Raw genomic sequence first — 16877 nt, 5'->3', positions numbered from 1 at the left:
CTAAAAGCCTAGTGAAATTACATCTCAGCCCCTTGTGACCAAACAAAAAAACAGAAGCCATTTTTATGAATATAGCCCTAGTAAATCGTCTGAGTCGTCTGAGATGTTGGAAGTCGTCTGGACGACTGAAGTGTAAGTCGTCTGGTACCGGTTTATTTTAAAAATAATTTATAAATCTTGTAAAAAAATATTTTGATGCGTGAAAAATAAAAATCAAGTAATTATAAACAGTTTTAAGTGATATAAATTAAGATATGATAAAATTGATTTGTTTTGAAGATAGATGAGTGGAAGTAGTGAATCATGAAATACTTTGGTTTAGGAGTTTGGCAAACATATGTTGTAGTATTGTATGTATTGTTAGGGTTAGATTTTGGAAAACTAAAATGTTTTTTTCAAAAATTAGTTTTCACCTATATGTGTTTATTTATGTGTATAGTAAACACTTTTCAAGTTTGATTTGATTTTATGAAGTCTTTAATTAGATAATTAAGTTTAGGGGTTATGTTTAGGGTGTGGACGACTTATATTTCAGTCGTCTGTTGAATAATTTACTCGGACGACTTACATTTCAGTCGTCTGGTGAAGAAATTAAAACAGACGACTTACATGTAAGTCGTCCAGAAGAGTTTAATATTTTTAGCGGGAAATTAAATATTTTTAGCGGGAAACTAAAATAGAAGACTTTCCAGACGACTTACTTGTAAGTCGTCTGGAAAGTCTTCTATTTTAGTTTCCCGCTAAAAATATTTAATTTTCCGCTAAAAATATTAAACTCTTCTGGACGACTTACATGTAAGTCGTCTGTTTTAATTTCTTCACCAGACGACTGAAATGTAAGTCGTCCGAGTAAATTATTCAACAGACGACTAAAATATACGTCGTCCGAGTAAATTATTCAACCGACGACTGAAATATAAGTCGTCCACACCCTAAACATAACCCCTAAACTTAATTATCTAATTAAAGACTTCATAAAATCAAATCAAACTTGAAAAGTGTTTACTATACACATAAATAAACACATATAGGTGAAAACTAATTTTTGAAAAAAACATTTTAGTTTTCCAAAATCTAACCCTAACAATACATACAATACATACAATACTACAACATATGTTTGCCAAACTCCTAAACCAAAGTATTTCATGATTCACTACTTCCACTCATCTATCTTCAAAACAAATCAATTTTATCATATCTTAATTTATATCACTTAAAACTGTTTATAATTACTTGATTTTTATTTTTCACGCATCAAAATATTTTTTTACAAGATTTATAAATTATTTTTAAAATAAACTGGTACCAGACGACTTGCACTTCAGTCGTCCAGACGACTTCCAACATCTCAGACGACTCAGACGATTTACTGGGGCTATATTCGTAAAAATGGCTTCTGTTTTTTTTGTTTGGTCACAAGGGGTTGAGCTGTAATTTCACTAGACTTTTAGGTTAGTTTTGCATTTGATTCAAGTTTGGGTATAAGTTTGGGATTAAAATCAAGTTGTGAGTTAGTTTTGGCAAAAACCCCTAAAAAATCTAACCATAAATCAAATACATCACCATACATTGTACATGCAGTTGTAAATGTAATGTATGAAATTATTTCTTTTTGATTTAGATGCTATAAAATGTAAAAACTATTGGACTGAAACAATTAGCCTATAACAATTTCCAAATTTTTGGACATAAGATGTCATAAGATATACAAAATGAGATTTAAAATAGTAGCTTAATTCCTGAAAAACATGATATATCATCGATTATAACATATAATAACGTAGTTTGTAAATTGTACTAGTGTCTTCGTTATATACAAAATTCAAAACCGTCAAAATGCAAACTTTAAAGAAAACAAAATGCTTATAAGAATTTTTTATTCGTATCCTTCTACGGTTTTACACATTATCAATTTCAAAATTATACTAGATTTTAACCCTCATGTCCGTGCAGATATTTTTTTCATTTTATAAATATATTTGATATTATTACAAATGTTTTAAATATATAATTTTCATTTTAGAATTATATATTATATAACTCTATAATATTATTGTTTATAATAATACATAGTGATTTTTTAATATATATTTTTGTTATTATTTTTATTACTTACGAATATATTTTTAAATTAAGTACAATAAAATAACAATATGAAATAATCAAATAGATAACCTCCTCCAAAATATATTTTTTTCTTTAATTTATATATTTTGCATATAATACATTTTAAATTTTATTTATTTATATTATAAAAATATATATGTTTAAGATAATTTATATTTACATGTTGTGTTTATAAAAATATACTTTAATATATGTCATTCAATATTTTATGGGATTTATAAGTAAAATACTGTTTTGTTTAAATAATAGAACCCTATTATTTTAATAAATTTTATACATAGTAGCATCTATCATATTATTTTACTAAATTTTATTGATATAGGATATTTTTGGATTTTATGATATTAAGTTTTTTTTTTTTAATTCAGATTTGAAAATATTAGATTACTTTAATTTTTACAACATATATAGTTTTTTTTTCATGGTGCATTTTAAAAAGTTATTCATTATTATCTATAATTTTTTCTCTTGTAAAATTTGAAATGTTATCATCTTGAATTTGATTATTGATTTTCAAAATTGTATATTTTGTCAAGAAACTTTGGAAAATTACACAACTATTTTTGAGTTTGAAAAATTACATGAATTTTGAATTTTGTTTTTGTTACTACATTAATACATTATTTCATGAAAACTATTTGAACTTTTGGTAATGTTTTATAAAAAATTTTAGCTGATTTTTAATAATTAAAATTAAAAAAATATAATTAAAATTTGATTTGTCATTAATATTTTAAATGAATTATTATAATTTCATTGTTTTCTAATAGCATATTTTAAAAATAGTATATGAACTAAATGTTATTATATAACATTATATTTTTCTATATAAACATTTTTAAACAATATATTATTGATTGTTTCAAAAAAGAAAGATAACATATAGTTGCAGATATAAAAGCTTAACCTATGTTAATAAATTTATTTTTGTATAAAAAATTTATATAGTTTACAAATTTTAACTCATTTTAATGATGAGTGATATTTATTTAAATGAAACAAATTTAAAAAATAAAAAAATTTAATTTACCTATTTAATATATATTTCATATTTAATTCATAAATCACTTCTATTTTCATATAATACATAATATAACTATAAAATTTATAAAATAGTATAGAATGTTTTATCTTCTTGTTTTATAATATAATTTTAATTAACATTGATTTATAATAATATTATAGGACTTTTTGCAGAATTGACCTATAACTTAAAATCAAACACAAAACTAACCTTTTTTTTTTTGAAAATTGGTTTTGCCCTATTCACCCCACAAGTTCATATAATTTACGAAAATGCCATCAATTTTTTTTTTCTTTTTTTTTTCGAAAATGACATTTTTACTCTCTCACCCTCATCATCTTATTTAATTTCCTGCTAAAAATATTAAACTCTTCTGGACGAGTCGTCTGTTTTAATTTCTTCACCAGACGACTGAAATATAAGTCGTCCACACCCTAAACATAACCCCTAAACTTAATTATCTAATTAAAGACTTCATAAAATCAAATCAAACTTGAAAAGTGTTTACTATACACATAAATAAACACATATAGGTGAAAACTAATTTTTGAAAAAAACATTTTAGTTTTCCAAAATCTAACCCTAACAATACATACAATACTACAACATATGTTTGCCAAACTCCTAAACCAAAGTATTTCATGATTCACTACTTCCACTCATCTATCTTCAAAACAAATCAATTTTATCATATCTTAATTTATATCACTTAAAACTGTTTATAATTACTTGATTTTTATTTTTCACGCATCAAAATATTTTTTTACAAGATTTATAAATTATTTTTAAAATAAACCGGTACCAGACGACTTACACTTCAGTCGTCCAGACGACTTCCAACATCTCAGACGACTCAGACGATTTACTAGGGCTATATTCGTAAAAATGGCTTCTGTTTTTTTGTTTGGTCACAAGGGGCTGAGCCGTAATTTCACTAGGCTTTTAGGTTAGTTTTGCATTTGATTCAAGTTTGGGTATATTTGGGGTTAAAATCAAGTTGTGGGTTAGTTTTGGCAAAAACCCCAATATTATATTACTAATTACAAAATTAATTAATATGTTATTTTATAAAAATATTTAAATTTTAGTAAGATTTTGTTAAATTCTTTCTCAACAGATTTTGTTATAATTAAAAAAATTAAATTTATAGTTGGTTTATTATTAATGCAAATAATCAAATATGTCATATTAACTAATAGATTAGATATTTTCAAATTTTCTCCACTTCATGATTTTTTTTAAAAGCATGCTAAGAGCCTATGTTTATATATTGATTCCATCTTAATGACATGTTTTGTCTAACTACAAATCTCTGATTATATATATATTTGCGAAAAAGCATAACATTTCTCAACTAGCAATTTGATAATATCTTATATTTTTAATTAAAAAATAGAAGCGTTTATGCTAATTCTAGTCAAAGTTTACAAATAGAAACGGCACAAAATATAATTCATGTATCCAAACTTTTATTCATAAGAAAAGTATTTATACTTCTTCAGGTGGACCATTCAAATCGTTATACGCGTTGTGGCCGTTGTGGCCAGTCGGTAAAACATAAAAACACGATGAATAATTAAATAACTAGATTCTGACCCGCCCTTAAAAAGGGCGGGTATATTTTTTGTTTTACATCTTTTTAAGTCTTTTCAATTGGTAATTTAAATATAAATCTAATGGCATAAAGCATAATAAATAATATTCTAAATAATGATAAAGATAAAAGAAATAATAGTTGGATCATACTTTTATCAATGGATCACACTGCTATTTTAATAGAATAGATAGTAGAGTTGTGAACTTGCTAATTTTAATTTTTCTCATATGGACGGTGACATTTAGAAGATATTCACTTTTTAGTTTGCTACTGGAGTCTATGATCCAATATCTATAAATATTAAATCTCAGAGATAACTCAATAAAATTACAAAAAGCATTCTGAAAAAAAAAATTAATAAATATATAATCGTAAGACGAGCAAAACCAACAAATATCAAAAACATTTTGACGTAACAACCAAACAAAGCGTTTCCGAGTCTGTTATTTGACGCAGTAAAACGACTCGTTTTGTCTCCAACAGTTTTAAACGCAACGTTATTTTTCTTACTTCACCTTCTTGTGTTGCCCTTTCTCGAACCAAAGAAACTCAGTTCGACCACTCGAAGCTGATCTCTGAGCAATTCTTCTCTGCCTTTCCAAAACAAGAATGCAACTTTCAACAAACGACTTCTTCTTGTTTTTCTTTGATTACCCAAGAGAATGTCTTTTACCTTGATCTTCCAAAGAGGAAACAGAATCATCATCGCTTTCCTTAGTCAGATTCACTTGATACACTAGACACATCTCCTTTCCCTTTCGTCTTGGAAGCTTTGCCTTTCGAAGGCCATGGCATGTTTCCTTGGTTTTGACTTGGCATTGACTGCAGGCGGGTAGCTAGTACTACTGAGGTATATGGTTTGGCCATCCCATTGGTGGTTGAAAGTTTGGAACAAGAGGTGGGTGTTGGTCCAAAGTAACTGACTTGTCATCTCCACAGAAAAAAAAAATTTCACATTAGAAACTGTCATTTGCATGTGTGTCTGAAATCAAATACTACAAGGTACGTAGCTTTGTATTCAGATGAGTCTGTCCCATTTAGTGAAAGATCAGCACTTTCATTGTTGAGGTCACAAAAAAATTTCGAGTTTGTATGTATTTTAAATCACATAAATCGGTGTGAATTAAATGTAAAGGTTTGTTAGTTCTCTCAACACGAAGTGATGGTGTTTTTGTGAGTTTAGTCTGTACGGATATACTTCACAAGAAATTCAAATGGAATTACCTTAACCCAATCTCATTATGCTCAAACAATATTAGAGAGATTTAAAAATTACTCTAAAAGTACGGCAAAAACTCCGTTAGATCCCCAGATGCACTTGACAAAGAATTCAGGTGAAGCGGTTTCACAAAACGAGTATGCACGTGTGATCGGAAGTCTCACGTACTTGACTAATTGTACGAGACCAGATCTAGCGCATGCAGTAAACGTACTTAGTCGATATACAAGTAATCCAGGTCATACACACTGGAAAGCTATAACGAGAGTACTTAATTACTTGCGCTACACCAAAGATTTTGGGCTTCACTATGGTAAAGAATCAGTAGTTTTAGAAGGATACAGTGATGCTAACTGGATATCAGATTCTAAAAACTCAAAATCGACGAGTGGATATGTCTTTACACTAGGAGGAGCAGCAATATCATGGGAATCTACCAAACAAACAGTGTTAGCCAGATCTACCATGGAATCTGAGTTCATAGCCTTAGACAAAGCAGCAGAAGAAGCTGAATGATTTAAAAAAAATTTGGAAGATATTCCTATGTGGGAGAAGCCCACAGATTTTGGGCTTCACTATGGTAAAGAATAAGTAGTTTTAGAAGGATACCCTGATGCTAACTGGATATCAGATTCTAAAAACTCAAAATCCACAAGTGTATATGTCTTTACACTAGGAGGAGCAGAAATATCATGAAAATCTACCAAACAAACAGTGCTAGCCAGATCCACCATGAAATCTGAGTTCATAGCCTTAGACAAAGCAGCAGAAGAGGCTGAATGGCTTAGAATTTTTTTGGAAGATATTCCTATGTGGGAGAAACCTGTGCCAGCTATAAGCATACATTGTGATAGTCAATCAACTATAGCTCGGGCTCAAAGTAATCTTTACAATGGTAAATATCGTCACATCAGAAGACGACATAAAACCATTAGACAACTTATCTCAACTGGTGTAATCACAATAGACTACATCAAATCGGCTGACAACCTAGCGGATCCATTTACTAAAGGTTTGCCACGAGATGTTGTTGCTAAATCATCAAAAGGAATGGGTTTAAAGCCTATAACGAATGAGGATGCTTGATTGCAACCGTACCTATCATGACTGGAGATTCTAAGATGTAGGTTCAAAGGGAAAACAAAATCAAACTGAATATAACCAAAGCACTTAATACAAAGTAGTTTCTTCCTAGCTCCTAAGATGATAAAAGTGCTAACAAATGTGTGAAGGATAAGCATAAGCTTTTAATGATTCCATAGCTTCTAAGCGGAGTATTACTCAATACTTTTCATGGTCAATCACCTAATGAGTGTGAAATGGGGTCGTTTCTAGGAGAATGAATGCAATGCTATATTCTCTAAGTTCACTCATGAAAACCAGGAAAGTTCAGGGCCACAATGAACACAATAGAGAACTAAGTTCTACGAGAAAATGAGCTGCGTTATGCTTGTTGTCTCGGTCTACATAAAACACCAGTTGGTTCAAGACATCATCTTCACCTTCTGGTAAAGTAAACCCGACAGATATTAACTATGAGTGGTTCAAGGCTTAAAAATGTCACCAACTCAAACACAACGAATTTTTCGCAAACATTCTCGATGAGTCTGTATAGTTTAGTCAGGATTAGAATAAGTAAAGTTTTTTAGAGTTTATCGAGTCTGCATATGTTTAGAGTCATTTCTATTCATGTGGGGGATTGTTGGATCAACTAAAAGCCCATTGGCCTTTAGTAAATTGTGAACAAAAATAACATGGGTCACAGTCCAAAGAATTGTCAAATAAATGAGGAAATGATGTTTGTCCCACATCGGACAACATCAACAAGTCTGAGAGGTATATATATGCTCATGTATTATCATTACTCAAACGACTTGGAGAGAGAGGAAGGCACTCCACGCGCGCCGCCGCCGCCGTCTATCCGGCCGGCTCGGCTCGGCTTGGGTCTTGGGTCTTGGTCCAATAAGAATATTTTTTTTGGACCAAGTTAAGCTCAACATTTTGCCATTTATTTCGGGAAAAAACAGCATACAATTTTATTTAAAACGACAAGTAGTTTATCTAGAAAATAAAAACGTCATGCATTATATCCTCTCGAAAGTTTTAAACGAGATAAGAGAGAGCCTTGGGGAATAAGTTTCGCAACTCAACTTCCCTCGATTTCCACGAGATTCTCGCCCACGTGCAGCAGCTGTTGTGGGAAGTGGGTCTTCTCCGTCTCTTTAAATTTCGTCTCTCCTCCTTCTTCATTTCTTAACTTTTTTTCACATCAAACCAACAACAAAAATTCCCTTAGCGTAAGTCTTAAATACGAGAGGGTTTCGTAGAGTTTATAGTTCGTTAGGGCGATCACGAGTGAAGCGTGATTCATCTACCGCGGTTGTATCCAAGGACTCGATATTCGTAAAGTCTGGTCTCACTAACGGAGCGAATATTTAGAGTTAAGGAAAGAGATCATATTTCAACTCCATGTCTCTTTGCGAATACGATTTTTTATTGTTCTTGTATTCGTTTTTACATTCGTCTATTTCCTTAACGTCGATTTTATTTTATCGTTTATGTCAGTCCGGTTTACTGGCTTCTACGAGTATTACTGTTATTTTTTTTTAATCTACTCTATTAATTTAGAGTCATATATTTTATCTACTATTGACAAGTTATAGTATGACTATTTAATTAACTACTTAATGTGACATATTTGATTTTTTTTTTTTGTGATCAACTAGAACATACTCAAATTGACTATGTGAACCAAACTGACATATTTGATTATTTACATTAAATTTTAATAATCAATAAATATGTTAATAGTAAATCAACTTTAGTTAGATATTTGAATTTTATTTTTAGTTATAATCAATTCTGTTGAGAAAAAATCTCACAAAATCTTAACAAACTTTTTAATACTTTTTTTAATAAACAATGCATTATAATTTTGTAATTAGTAATCCCCTTAATATTAAAGTAGAAGCATTTTTAGAAACTAACCTTATGTTTATGTGTTATTAACAAGAATGTCATTTCCTATGTGGCAACACCAGATTCCTTCTCAGCTTCTTTAAATAAAAATCCTCTCCTTACTAGACTTATTACATTCTTTGCCATTATTCATTAATTGTATCTTAACATAATGTTTTAGTCATATTAATTGGTTACTTGCGTCTATATGGGAGATAATTAAGGGGATCCGGTAGTTTGTACCTATACACTACACATGTATAAACCGGTTTATAAAATGGATAATAAAATGGTACAATCAAAACGATCATAAATAGTAGTGTTTTATTTTCAAAACGATGTCTTTCTATAATAGATGGATCTTTATAAACCGGTTTATAAAAGATAAATTAAATGGTATAATCGATATCACAATATATCAAAACAGTTTATTCAAAACCGGTGTATATAATTATATTATAAGATGTTATGTATTGATATCATCAAACGATCCATTTATTTGTAACGTCCACTATGTATTAATTGTAGACGTGCATGATGCAGTAATGATATATTGACTACCTTATTTATATTTCGTAATTGTTAAATGCAGTAAAGTTGATATATTGACTACTTATTTATATTCCTACGTTAATTAATTGCACTGATTCGCTTAAATTAAGTTTCTAAAGATCAAATATGAATTGTCAATAACGTATTTACTATTCCAACTTAGAAATGTATAATATTTGAAGATGACACTAATTTGGTTAACACTAATTTGGTTATATGTGTACTCATTAATAACGAACGATTTTGGTAATGGCATTGATAATTCAAATTGAATCACATATCAGATTTTAAGTAAATGAGTGCTATGATTTTAACCGAATCACATTTCATATAGAAACTAAATTTCCGCTCGAAACTATATTTATTTCAGGTCAAATTTCATATGCATATGTAATCGTCACTGGTTGATTTTCAAATTTAATATGATTGACCATATCCTCAGTTTGTTTCCTATAATATGGCAAAAAAATCGCACAGCTTAATAACAAGGTAACGAAATATCATAATGGCGATTTATGATATCGAATATACCCTAAACCTAGGAGCCTTGTATACATTGATGGTTTTTCTCAAATTGTCTTTGAGCCCAATGGTGTTCCAGAAATCGATGCTTTCAGAATGAGGTAATACATTTTGTTCACAGATTTTGTGAAATAATGTGTTTAATTTCGCATGGTGATATATTTTTTTATTTCGCATAACAGGATTGCAAACGAAGAGTTTTGAAGACAATATTCACGATAGTTGTTTTTTCTCAATTTTTATTTTAGTTTTTTTTTCTTATATTTTGTTTCTTATATATTTTATTACTCTATTGCTTATGTTGCGTTTTATCTTATGTTTATAATTGATTCTATGAAAACAAATATTTTATTGTCTATGTTTCGTTTTATCTTTACTTTATAATTTATTTTATATTAGTATTCGCTTACTCTTATTGATTCACTTCCATGAACTATACTTCAATTAAACAAGACTAATACACATGTTTAAAATAAAAATTAAAGCTTAATTTATATTTACATACTCAATTTCGTTTAACCACTTATTTTATAACATGTAGTATTTCTTTCTATCACTTTACTATCACTTTACTTTTATAATATCTATAAATTCAAAGTGATAATCTATTTAAATTTACTCACTCCGCGCATGGCGCGGATTATCACCTAGTTTAATGTTAAATCTGGGCTGTAAACAAAAATATCCAAAAGACAAAGAAAGTCAATACGAGAAAAAGCTTTACGAAATCACGACATCTCTTCATAAATTAAGGGAAAATCTTGCTTTTAACGGTTTTAAATGTTTCCGACAGATAAAGTACATCTAGTCTGGGTTAAAAAAAAGAAGTACATCTAGTCTTAAAGTACATCTAGTCTTAAAGTACATCTAGTCTTATGAATTGTTCAGCAAAAAAATATTCCTTCCATCTTACAAAAAATGTCATTTGACATTTTCCACGCAAACTGATTGAAATAACTGACTGGAATAAATTTATATTTTATTAACTACAAATATTCCATCAATGACATTTTAAATAAATAAAATAGTTTATAAAACAATATATTTTACAATTAATTTTAAATTTAGAGTACATTATATTAGAATTATAAAATAACTCTTTTTATGTAAAGAAAAATGTTACGACGCTTCTATTAAAATAACTCTAGGGAATGGGACGACATTGTTCACTATCTCACGCAGTCAACAACCTCGTTCATCCACCAATTCCTGGTTTGCTATGTATTTTTTTTTGCCAAGGTGGTTTGCTATGTATTTCAGGCTGCTATCTACACAATTTAGAGGGAAAGAAACGTTAGAAGCATGATGACATATCGCGAACACCAGAAGTTCTCTTTCGGGCAATCGACAGAGAAGTGAAGAACAGGATTATGTCTCGACATGACAAAAGACCCAAGCAAGCATACCAAGGATGGATTGAAGTGAGAACGTAGACACTTTTTCATATTTGCTCAACTGTTTTTAGAAAATCAGTCATAAACAAAGTAGCAATATTTTAAAATAACATTTTTATGAAAATGAAAAAATATTTTTTTGATGTTTTTTTTTCGAATTGACCGCGGTATATGGATCACTATTCAACTAATCTCCAACGAGGCCATACTGATGACTATCCTATATTTCTAATTATACGTAAGTTGTGACTCTACATTCGTTTGGTCAAACAATAGTATTTAGTTTATGCTAGGACTCGAACATAGAATAACAGCTTGTTTAAAAAAAAAATCTTATCACCAAGTTATTGGTTGATATTTTTTTTTTTGGTTTAATATTGGTTGATATTTTCTTTTCTTGAGAAAGACTATTGGTTGATATTGTTATTATGTTTTACTAAAAGTTAGGTATATTATTATATTTTAACATTCGCTATGTTATTATATTATGTTGATCAGTTTCTTTTCTGAAATTATTATTGACTATATTACTTAGACAATTTATTTTTCTATAATCACAAGAACATATTTACGTACGTGTGTGTGTGAGATACGATATTGTAGATATAAATTATAGAAAATAATATTTTAAAATAGCCGTAAAAAGTTTTTATTATAAAAATAGTCTCAAAAAAATGATCAAAATAATCTTCAATAAAAGATCTAAAAACATATATCTTCTAATACTATAAAGAAGAGTGTAATTATCTTTTTCTCTTGCCACGTAAGATAATACTGTCACCAAAGAGGGACATCTTTGAAACTTTGTGTTTCATTTAAACAGTGTGTATTCCGATTGGGCTTTATTTTTGTATGGGTTTCATGTTTACTTCAGACTTCAGACTTCAGACTTCAGTTAGAATAAATCCGTGTTCTTTTTCTTTGCCTCTACAGAACCCATGTCGATTAAGTTTTCTAAATCGCTCTTCCATCTTCTTCCTCAGAGTAGAAAACGTTACCAGTTACCGAATTATCATCTTAAACTCTCCATTACTTTCTCACACACGATCTATATTCAATGTGATTTATGGATCAGGCGGTGGAGATTCATCTATAAAAAGATCCGAAAATCAAGGTCTGAAAATGGGCAAATACATGAAAAAATCAAGATTACCAACATCGATACGGAGCCGACCGAGCCAACTTCCCTGGGAGTTTGCACTAGGGCCGCTAAAACCCTAGCTCTGAAGCGGCTCAATTCATCCGCCTCAAGAAACCATCGGCGCTGACGGAGCCGAAACAGCCGCTGATGAGAATTAAGGAGCCTGGCTCGAAGGCTCGGGTTCGGTTCATGTAGCTCAGAGCTGTAATGGAGATTATTGGTTTGGAAAGTCTGAAGCTTTTTGTGGAGAGGACTGTCCTGCTTTTGAATCGAGACAAAGGTTTGTGATTTCGTGCCCTAGCTTTTCATCTTCTTACCAATTCGATGAAACTCACTTTGTTTTTTGTTTGTCTTATTTAAATATGTTAGTTTGAGTTTGAATCAAGACCCCAGTTTGTGTTTTGTGTAGTAGATTCTTTTGCCCAAATTGTGAAGAGCGTTAGGCTTCTCTGAAACTTTCGTTGTTTGCTCAAATCATGTTTTTTCTTTCTCATGTTTACCTGATTGGTTTGATTTTATATTCGACTTTACTCTGTTCTGGTGTACTGCTGTGTTATTACTGCTCACTCTCGGACTCTTTGTGGTGTTAGATTAGACATTTCAGAGTTATTGTTGTATGTCTCATGTGTACCACATTGCAGAGGTTATCAATGTGTATCATATTTAATATCTAAGTTGGTGAAAGTATGACCCTTTTTGTGAATATAAGTTTTGAGTCCTCTCCTTGATGAGCTAATGACATTGGAAGTGTGGTATGCATTAGGGTTTAGAGATAGAGATTCACCGTAATTTTTTCAACATATGTTTTTTGTTTTTTAACTAAAGTGGTTTTTGTATGAATGTCAGTAGCTTTTAATATGTAAGATCATATGAAGACTTTCTTCGTAAGTGTAGTGCAAGTACTGTGGTGTGGCATCACGTTCATGGGACCTAGCTAAGCTGTTGAGAAGAACTGCGACCTACCTGATGGGCAAGTGATGCCAATTGTTTCCGAGCGGTTCCGTTGTCCTGAGGACCAAGGTTATTTACCAGCCATCTATGATTCGTATGGAGAATACTGGTATCCATGAAACAACTTATAACTCTTTAATGAAATGTGATGTAGACATCAGAAAGGATGCGTACGGTATAACATCGTGATCAGTGGTGGAAGCACATTTTCTCTGAGATCGCTAACAATTTGAGCTAAGATATCACGAACCTTTGTCTTCCAATGTGTACCAAGGTTTTTTTTTTGTTCTTATGTATTTTGAAATTCTGGCCAAAGACATTTTCAAAGATTTATGTTCTTATTTAGTTCAGCTGCCGTGTGAGTGAATAATAACACATCTTTCTCTCTTTAATTATTATGTAGCATTGTGTTTCAAGTTCTCTTTGTTTTATTTTTTTCTACGTTTGTAAACTTCAATCAATTCAAATGGTGGAACTATAGATACAATACATGATTAAAGAGAAACCAACACATACCATAAAAGCGAAGTTAGAGAATCAAAAAGTCTAATTAACGTTGGATTTATTAAATCATACAATCAGCCCAAAACAAAAAAACTTACATTACATGACGACACAACAAAGACAAGAAGACATCTTAGAAGGTATTTTCATGGTTTGGATCAGTGTTCAGGTCGGTCTAATAGCCCCTCTGCCTACAACCATGTGCTGTTCCAGAAACTCGGTTAGTCTGATATGTTAGAGGTCCATTGATCAGCCAGTCTCTCCTTCAACCAGCAGATGTTTTTATACTCACTCTCCTTCTATCTTCTCTCTTGCGATCTCCTGCTCTTCCCAGTTAAAATAATCTCAGTTAAAAAGACTACCACGCATAAGTTGAAATCTTAATTTAATTGCATATTCCTCGACTATATGCACCAAACTTTTTTTTTTTTATCAATATAAATCGAACCCTTTAGCTAAAATAAAAACACAATTCTTCGAAAAAGCTTTTTCACATATTGCACGAGATCAACCCCTATCAAAACTCGAAGCCCTCCCTCAAGACCTCCAAGGTGATATCTTCTCAAGTGTAGCACGGTTATCAAGAACCACCACACGCCATCTAATGCAATCATGCCCATTTCGCCGAAGCTGCTAAAGACACGAGGCTACACGCATATGACAGTCAAATCATTGACCATCCATCCACTTGCTTCTCTAATAAGGTATCGCAATCTCATGACAAAATATTTGTGGCTGGAAACTTAGAAACAGTACTATTTGTATAACCAAATGAAAAATAATATACTTCATTTTATATATGGTGAATCACTTCTAATTCCTAAAAATAAAACATCGTATGCATCTGTTTTCATGTACTTTAGCAATAACAATTTTTGTGGGTTTCTGTTGGACACAATATATAAATTTTTTACTTCTCTACGTTTACGTTTAACCACTCATTTTTCTCATACATATATATTACGTCAAGAAAATGTATACACAATATATATTAATAAACTCAAGCTTTTCACTTAAACCCAAACAAATATCCATCATGAAAAAAACCTACGACGTCGTTTTCAAATGATATATTTTATTTTATAAAAAACGACGTCGTTTCATTAAACGCCAACAATAAACGACGTCAAATATTTCTGTTAAATTTGTTGACGGCGTGCTAAATTGGCAAGTCAGCGAAAACATTGTTAATTAATTCTAAAGTCAATGAAAGTTTGGTGTTTTTTTGGTCAGCCCAAAAGTTCATGTTTCTTTTGGCAATTCGTGCAAAGTTGAAGTTTTTTTTGGCCGAATTCTCATATAATATCGGAAAAACAAAACAAATATAGTATATTTATAAGTACAATTTCAAATTTATATAATTTGTACATTATTCATTTATTTACTCACCCGCCCATAGGACGGGTTTCACCTAGTATCCTATAATTAATTGGTCTAGAACCAAGATATGCATGGTTTCCAGGGATGAGATTGAAGAGATTTGGGTTCATGATATAGAATATAAGATTTATGTTATAAAATAAAAATTAAAATATGAAAATAAATATTTATTTATATTATGTTTTATTTATTAAGGATATATTTTTATTTTTTAATAACTGTTATTTTAGTCATTTTCTTCTTTGTAAATTATTTTGGTCATAAAACTTTTTAAAGACTTTTGGGGAGATTTTCCCTATCTTGTATTGTTTTCTTGCTTCTTTTAACGTTTTTCTCCATTTTTTTCTTCTAAATGACATGTGAAAACAGATGGTTTATCAATTTATTTTTTGCGTATAATACATGTTCTTATGTTTTCTGAACTCCATTTTTAGCTTGTCTCATGATGCCAAATGGTTTTTCATCACAAACCATGTGAGGACTGAATATTTTGGTATTGTGTTAAATATACACCAGTTGTACACTTCATGAGATATCCGAATGAGAGAGACCATATGTTTGATTTGTACCGAATTTCTCCATGAATTTGTCACCCGAAAATCAACAGAGAAAAACATCTTCATCTTCTAATTTATTTTCTCCTCTGACTCTTTCAATCTAGTATATGATTTTGTTTACCGTGTCTATACAATGTCGTCAATAATAGTGAATCTCAAAAACCTTTGCCATATTGGCGTTTTTCCTAGTGAAAAAACTAGTAAGTACCGGTGAAAAAAAAAGACTAATTTAAAGAATATTTAGAGAGAGGTGAGAGAGTATATATTTTCTCTCTATCTTTTCTCTCCCACATACTTTTTCCTAGGAGTGGGCAAAAAAACCAAACCGAACCAACCGAACCGAAACCGATTCAAACCGAACCAAAATCTATTTCAAACCATTCGGTTGAAGATTTCTCCAAACCCAATAGTTTGGTTTTAAACCGAACCGAACCGAAAAACCGATGTATTTTTGTAATTATTTAAATTAAAAATATTAGTAATATCAATATACTAAAATTCCAATACCAAACCAAATATTTTCCATTTTTCATTCACTAACATGTATTTTTCTAACCTAATATGTAATCACTACAAGAAAACAGGGGGATTCTGATGGCCGAAATCGTCGGAAATTCGTCGGAATAGACCGATTCCGACGAACCAGTCCGTCGGTATCGTTTCGTCGGAAAAAAAAAATTCGTCGGAATTTCGTCAGAACTTCCGACGACTTTCTGACGAATACAGAGAAACGTCATTTTGACGAACTTCCGACGATATTACGATGCGGACACACGAGACCAGAGTTCATCGGAAAAACTACGTACCGACGGAGAGCGTTCCTCGGACAATTCCGACGTAGCGTGTTCCTCGGTGTATTCCGACGAATTTGGGCGTCGGAATATACCGACGGACAATGGTCGTCGGAATATACCGACGAACATTTATCCGTCGGAATGTACCGACGAA

The 16877-nt window shown here is 30.8% G+C and overlaps 1 long non-coding RNA gene across 2 annotated transcripts; it reads left to right on the top strand.

The window, feature by feature from the left end:
* The first annotated feature begins 12283 nt into the window (after positions 1-12283).
* Positions 12284-13907, top strand: LOC106315976. 2 transcript variants are annotated; one of them, XR_001264690.1, is made up of 3 exons: positions 12284-12817; positions 13387-13557; positions 13643-13907. It is a non-coding gene; the product is annotated as an uncharacterized LOC106315976 (long non-coding RNA). The 2 variants fall into 2 exon arrangements; XR_001264689.1 differs by having other exon boundaries at positions 13384-13557.
* The last annotated feature ends 2970 nt before the right edge of the window (positions 13908-16877 follow it).

The sequence above is a fragment of the Brassica oleracea genome, chromosome C9, assembly GCF_000695525.1.
Source record: "Brassica oleracea var. oleracea cultivar TO1000 chromosome C9, BOL, whole genome shotgun sequence".
Lineage (NCBI taxonomy): Eukaryota > Viridiplantae > Streptophyta > Magnoliopsida > Brassicales > Brassicaceae > Brassica > Brassica oleracea.
The sequence above is the reverse complement of the archived record's forward strand: the minus strand, read 5'-3'. Positions and strand labels throughout refer to the sequence as shown.